Consider the following 7,072-nt stretch of genomic DNA (forward strand, 5'->3'; position numbering starts at 1 on the left):
CTGTTTTTACATATTTAAGCTATGCATTTAGATACAATTCAAGCATTCCAGAGTGTTAACGGTGTTTACAAAGGAAACTGCCAGAGGCAAATTCAGGCAGTTCCTTAAATTAATAATGCTTTTGTTCGCAGTTCAATTTTTCCTTCCAGTTCTGCTAGAGCCAATGTTCATCTTCTCCATTTATTCAGTGGATAATGATGACAATTTCCATTTACACATTGCATTTCATCTGGAAAGCTCTCTCTCTCTCTCACACACACACAAGATATCACTGTCTGCCACTTTCTGCATGGCAACAGAAAATGCAAACTGCATCATCACAATCATTGGTCAGTGAGGAGAAGAGAAGCCCCAAAGCAAATACTGAAAGAAAGGTGGCTGAAAGAAAGGCAGGATGGGCAGAAGGAAACACTACACGTTGCCGTGTTTGCTTAAAAAGAGAGGGGTCTGGCTTCAGAAGCAGGGTTTTTCTGGTAATCATGCCTGCACCTTTGTAGGAATAAACAGTACAGTTGAATGAGTGGCTTAAGTCCTTGACCTTCCCTGTCCGGTGTCTTTAGGCAAATCATGTGACCTCTTTGAGACTTGGTTTTTGCATCTGTTGAGGGGGTATATTAATTTCTACTTCCCAAGGTTGTGTATGTTGAATATATATAAATAAATTATGTTATAGGGGTTAGCAAATCACCCATATTTACTGTTTCTGATTATTATCAGTGTTGCTATAATTATGACAGTCACCACTATCTATACAATTGCATCTGACAGGTGCTATAGCTTTTGAAGGGCCCACACATGCTCTGCCTGGCTCCACCTGCCTGAGATTTAGTCACACTAGTGGAGACAATCTTGAGCTTTACACAAAAGAGGGAGGGGTATTATCACCAAAAGGCCTAAATTATAATGCCCTCTCGTGGGCCAAGGAGAATATCTCGTGTTCCATTAACATAAGCTCTAATACATCTATTTTAGACACAAATTTTATTGGACATAAAAGTTATCTGGAGGATTTTTATTTTTATTTTTTTTAAAAGATTTTATTTATTTATTTGACAGAGAGAGAGACAGCCAGAGAGAGAGGGNCACATCTATTTTAGACACAAATTTTATTGGACATAAAAGTTATCTGGAGGATTTTTATTTTTATTTTTTTAAAAAGATTTTATTTATTTATTTGACAGAGAGAGAGACAGCCAGAGAGAGAGGGAACACAAGCAGGGGGAGTGGGAGAGGAAGAAGCAGGCTCCCAGTGGAGGAGCCTGATGTGGGACTCGATCCCATAACTCCAGGATCATGCCCTGAGCCAAAGGCAGATGCTTAACGACTGAGCCACCCAGGCGCCCCATGGAGGATTTTTAAAAATACAGATTGCAGAGCCCTGTCCTAAAGTTTCTGATAGAGTAGGTTCAGAATTATTCAATCTAATAATTTGAATTTCTAAATAGTTCCCAGGTGATGCTGATGCTTCTGGTCTGGGGACCACACTTTGAGAACCCCTGCACATCCAGTAGCTAATTATCTTTTGGAAGCCATGGAGAGCCTAATCTCCAGAGAGTGTTTTGTATTTGGGGCCTAGGGGGTCCAGAAGAAGCTGGGGGCATTAAAGGTGAAGTCAGGGATAGGTTGAACACCTGCAGAAGGTGAAGGTTGAAGGCTAGGACAGGCCTCGAGACCCTGTGCACCTAGTTCACAGCATGGGCTGGCACTCTTTTGGGTAACAGTTCCTCTCCTTTCTGCTCTCTCTCCAGGCTTCCTTACTCTTGAACAACTCTTACCCTGTGGGTTTTCTCTTCTTCCCACCAAGTCACCTCCAGATTGGCCTGATGAACAGATATGGAAAGAGTGTTTCAGGTGGTAGAAAGAGCATGCATCATGGCCAGGAAGTTGAATTTGAGGAGCTAAAAGCAATTCAAATTGTCTGGAGCCTAGGGCACAACAAAAATCAAGCTTGGGAGAATGTTTGGGCAACACAGCAGAAGTCAGGTCAGGAATTGGGCCCGCTCCTAAATACTGTGGGAAGCTACTGCAGAGTATTAATCAAAGGGATGACACTAGTTGATTTGCAATTTCAAGGACACTGTGGGAAATGGACTGGAGGAGCCTGAACCAGATGGGGAGACGAGAGAAATGGCTCTTGTAGGTGTCCGGGTGTGAAGCTGTGGTGGCCTGGACCTGGGCGAAGCCAGGTAGGAAGGGAGAGACTCATCGTGTCCCGGTTTCACTGTAACAAAGTTCTTGAACCACTTCTGTCATTTACTCCAGGAGTTTCTTCCAGTGGCTCCCATGCTTGAGATGCTTCAGAATCACCTGGCGGGCTTATGCAAACACCACCATCTGAATTTCTGTGTCAGTGTGTAGGGGTGAGGCCCAAGAATTCCCATTTCTAATAAGCTTCCAGGGGATACTGCGGCTGCTGGTCCCGGGGCCACACTTTGAAAACCAGTGATTTATTCCTACCTTTTTGTGAAGAGGATAAGAGCTTTGGGCCTTTCCAGCTGGTAGCGTTCTCAGCTTTTGGTAACCAGCATCCTGGTGTTTATGTAAAACGTTGAATCTGCTCACTAAGGTCCTGCCCCTCAGGATCTGCATTTGCTCCCCAAGCTGTCTCAGGCTCAACTAATTTGTCTTCAGGAGCCACCAGCCTAGCCCTGACTTTTCCAACAACTGCTTTGTCTGAGGCTTCCCTCGGCTTCTATAGGACGCGTAACCTGCTCATCCCCAAGTGACTCCAACTAACTGTCTTGGAGTTGGCTCCCTGAGTGAATGACTTGAATAACTCAGCATGACTGTGATGTTTTATTTATTTAAAGATTCCGAACTCTTCTCTCCCACAATCCTATGGTAAACAAGGACAAACCAAAAAACAATTAGGAGTTAAATAATGTTTCTTTATTCTAGGAGTTGCTCCTTTGTTCTCTGACTCCTCCCATATTCCTGTAACTCTCACAGATGGCCAACCCTTCGTGATTTTAATTTTGGCAAGGGCCCTCCTGCCCCATGCAGGATCCCATTAAACATGCTTTGATGATGGGCATAGAAAGTAAAAATTAACTGCAAGGTTGCCTTCCTGGTCTGTTATTAACTGGCTGTCCTGCCTTTAGAAGCATTAGCAAAGTATGCAGGGGCCTTGGTTGTCTGTTCTTTCTTCTTTTCCTTTTACATCCAATCCTTCCAGGCTAGGTTTTTTGCAATTTGAAATTTCTTGTTACAGAATTAGTGTGATTACTACATCGACTATAGTGAACATACATGCTTCCCACGTGCCCTCCAGAGACGTGAAGGCTTTTGGGGTCCCTGCTGTACCCTCGGCTCCTGTAGGATCAAGCACCTCGGCCACACAGTGACATTAGGACGTGAGAGTGGATTCCTCCAAGTGCTCCTCTGGCATTGATTAAAAGGCGAGGCAGAGGGGAGGGGAGAGAGCCACAGAAGAAAAGAAAATGTTCGCGCTGCTTTGTGCTGAGAGGCAGTCAAGGCTGGCTTCCGTGTCACTGAGGGGAGGAGACCGGGATTCAGGGAGAGGAGAAGTCATTGAGGAGGAGACTAGGGGGAAGGTGAGTTCAGAACTGAGCCTGAGCGGCACCTGGGTGACTCAGTCGGTTGAGCCTCTGCCTTCAGCTCAGGTCGTGATCCTGGAGTCCTGGAATCGCCCGCATCCGGCTCCCTGCTCAGTGGGGAGTCTGCTTCACCCGTGCCCTCTGCCCCTCCCCAACCTGTGCTCTCTCTCTGTCTCTCAAATAAATAAATAAAATCTTTAAAGGAAAAAAAAAAAGAACTGAGCCTGAGAAAACCTCACACCACCCATTATAGTGCTGTCCAGTGTTAGGAAGGAAATGACTGAGAGATTTGCAGGGGGGGGGGATTATTTTATATCAGGGAGAAGTCCAGGCTCAAGAAGACTTCTTTGAGGCATCACTTACTGTGCAATGTGTTGACATAGTCTCTCAAGTGGGGTTTATAAAAAAGTACTTTGAGTGAATCTAGTTTTCCCATTGATTTCATTATTAAAATTATTTTACAATGTAATTTTATGGTATAAATATATTTTCATATGTTTATATGAAATACTTATATATTTATACCATATATGTATATTTACACTATAATATAAACATATTTATAAATGATTCTAAGTTATAGAAATTATTTTTATGAGTTATATAAATCATTCTAATGAACAAAGTAAGAACTTTTGATGAGGGAAGGATCAAGTCGATGGCTGGACATTTTAAACAATTGGCGGGATTTTACTTTTCACATTTCCCTAATCTTTGTTCCTATAGTCCGTTCCCTTACTGAAAGGAGCCATCCTTCCTGTCTATAATTAATTGAGATTATTTATTTCATACTTATAAGCCCCCTCTTTCCATATTCACATTGAGCATTTAGAATGCTCAAATGTACTCTCCTAATCTTTTGTCTAATTCAAGTATAGAATATATATATTTTTTATTAATTTGGATTCCACAAGCTTGGAACTTGTGAATTTTTAGGTAGGGTCACTTTAAAAGAAATAAAATTCACTTAAAAATTCATTGAAATAGGGCTGTGAAATGTTTGCCCATTTAAGACAACAAAGTGGCTTTAAGAACTTTGGAAACACCCATTTAAAAAAAATTAATTGCAACTTAAGGCAATATCACTACAATTCAGGCTGAAAATTTGCTGTGCTCATCAAAAATACTTCCTGTAAGTGTCGAGAAACTACCTACCTCACCTGCAGTCTAGGTTGAATTACCTATACTATTTGAAGGTGATAAAACCATATTAAAGTGATTTTTTTTCCTGCCATGGATTCAGTCTGGCTTTTTTCCATTATGTCTGAGTTAGAGCTGACTGACAATATTCAGTAGTCCTGGTTTACAATACTACACTTTACCAATAGGTGTCACTGTCTAACACATGATCTATTCAAACAAAAAAATGTTTATGTATGGATTTAGAGGTTCTGTAATCCTGATTAATTCTGTACTTTATCAAGATGGAAGGGTAGAAACTTTGAGCCTTACGTTTCTGTAAAGCAAGGACTCCAGAGGCTGGTGGGGGCAGAGGAAGGAAGCGTTTTAGCTATTTCAGGGAGAAATTTTGATAGGGCAGAGTTCTTGAGCTCTCCAGCATTCAGAGATCTGTCACTGGGCGGACAACCCAAGTGCCTTTTAGTGATTGCTTGTTGAGGCTTGCTTTATTTATTTATTTATTTATTTATTTATTTATTTATTTATTTCTCACTCAGCCACGGCCTTCAAGTAATACTGGAGGGTCTGTTTATTCAAAGTCTGTTCAGGGTTCAGAAAGGTTTTTGTCCTGCTACACACAACTGAGTCAGGATATCCCAATGCAATGTTTCAGTCTTTGTCTGGTGAGGTAGACATATGTTCTGCAATAATTATGAAGTTAGCCTTGAGTGCTTGACACGATAGGCAACATTTAGGAATTAGAAAGAGGGAAGGGAATCAGCTGTTGGATCAAATTCTCTGCCTGAAGACTTGAAGGCCTAAGGAGACTTCCTTCTCCATGATATAAGAGGAGAGTGGCATTTTCACAGTTTTAGTGAACCTTTTGGAAAGTTCATTTTTCTTCAGCTGCTTTTTGAAAAAAAAATTATTATGGAAGTTTTGAGCATGTATGAAATTAGAGAAAATAGTATGATGAAACTCCATATGCCTCTCGCCCAGATCCAACTATTGTCAGCACATGACCAGTCCTGTTTCATCTACACTGACTCTCCTATGCCTTAGTCCTACCTGTTGGGTAATTTTGAAGTAAATACTAGACACAATATTACCTCACCCCTAAATATTTCAGTATGTGTCTCTGAGAGACAAGACACTATTTTTAAAGTCATTTTTAGAGCCAAAACAAACAAACAAACCAAAAAACTCTTAACACTATTTCTTCTTAGAAAACAAAACAAAACCCTAAGGAACATTTATTTGTTTTTCACTAAGATTTTATCTTGAACATGCAACTAAACTGTCACCACTCCCACCCCAAATTGAAGAAGGGTTAGTGCAGTGAATGCTATAAAGCAGATACGGAGAGTTTGAAGGACTGGGGCCAACATTAACTGACAAAAATCAACTTCCATCTAAATTATAAAAATGCTTACATTAAACAAAAGGCAGGGAAGGGGGCCCTGGGGGTTTCAGATTGGCCAAGATCCTCAAGTTTCATCTAATACATGCAATCCTGGCTGGAGCGTACCACAATGGAAACAGGATTACTATAACTTGAAACTTCCACTGCCGCACACTGTCCGCAGTGGTGTTCAAGCCCACCCCCTTCCCCCAAGGCTTCCAACTCAACTGTTTCCCGGCCTGTTGGGCCTGTCCCCGGGGGAGCACGAAGATCTTTTCTTTCATCCAGCCTTTATTGTAAGGCTGGTATGCCTGGGTATCAGCTCTGTAAACAAGGGCACTGAGATCTGCCAAATCATGGATAAAATCAACCAACTGACTGATATCATAGGTGATACAAAGGCTCTTCAGATGATCTTCATAATTTTACAGACGCAGTCAATGCCTTCAATCACAGCATCATAGCATAAGTTCTGCCTCCTGGCCTGTTGGTAGGCTGTACTGGCAGAATGGTGTGAGACATGGCCCCAGACTCTCTTGCTGCTGATCCTGCCTACGCCACCACTGCAATACTGTTTCTTTAATATCATTAAATATGCTCTCAGTAGTCACTAAGTTTACCTTATTGTCCCATAACATTTTTAAAGTCCACATATTGCATTTGGTGTTTCCTAAAATTCCTTAAATCTGTAAACGTTCTCCTCCTTCCATTTCTTTTTTAATGCATTTATTTGTTGAAGAAACTGGATCTTGTGCCCCATAGCAAACCTTGCACTCCGGGATTGGCCGGTTGCCTCCCTGTGGTGTCATTTGGCATGTTCATCTGTTATATCTAGATGCTTGATCATATTCAAGTTCAATTTTTTTGGTAGAACATTTCAATAATGGTGCTGTGGATTCATTATTCTATCACATCAGAGTCATCTGATGCTCAACACACTGTCTTTTCTTTGTACTGTATTTTATCTTATTTTATCTTATTTTATTGTTTGGAA

General features: G+C 41.3%; 1 pseudogene; it reads right to left on the reverse strand.

Moving 5' to 3' along the window:
- Positions 1-6,170: 6,170 nt before the first annotated feature.
- On the reverse strand, positions 6,171-6,600 carry LOC100480814 (annotated as a pseudogene).
- Between the last annotated feature and the right edge of the window lie 472 nt (positions 6,601-7,072).

Source organism: Ailuropoda melanoleuca, chromosome 6 (genome assembly GCF_002007445.2).
Source record: "Ailuropoda melanoleuca isolate Jingjing chromosome 6, ASM200744v2, whole genome shotgun sequence".
In the NCBI taxonomy this organism is placed as follows: Eukaryota; Metazoa; Chordata; class Mammalia; order Carnivora; family Ursidae; genus Ailuropoda; species Ailuropoda melanoleuca.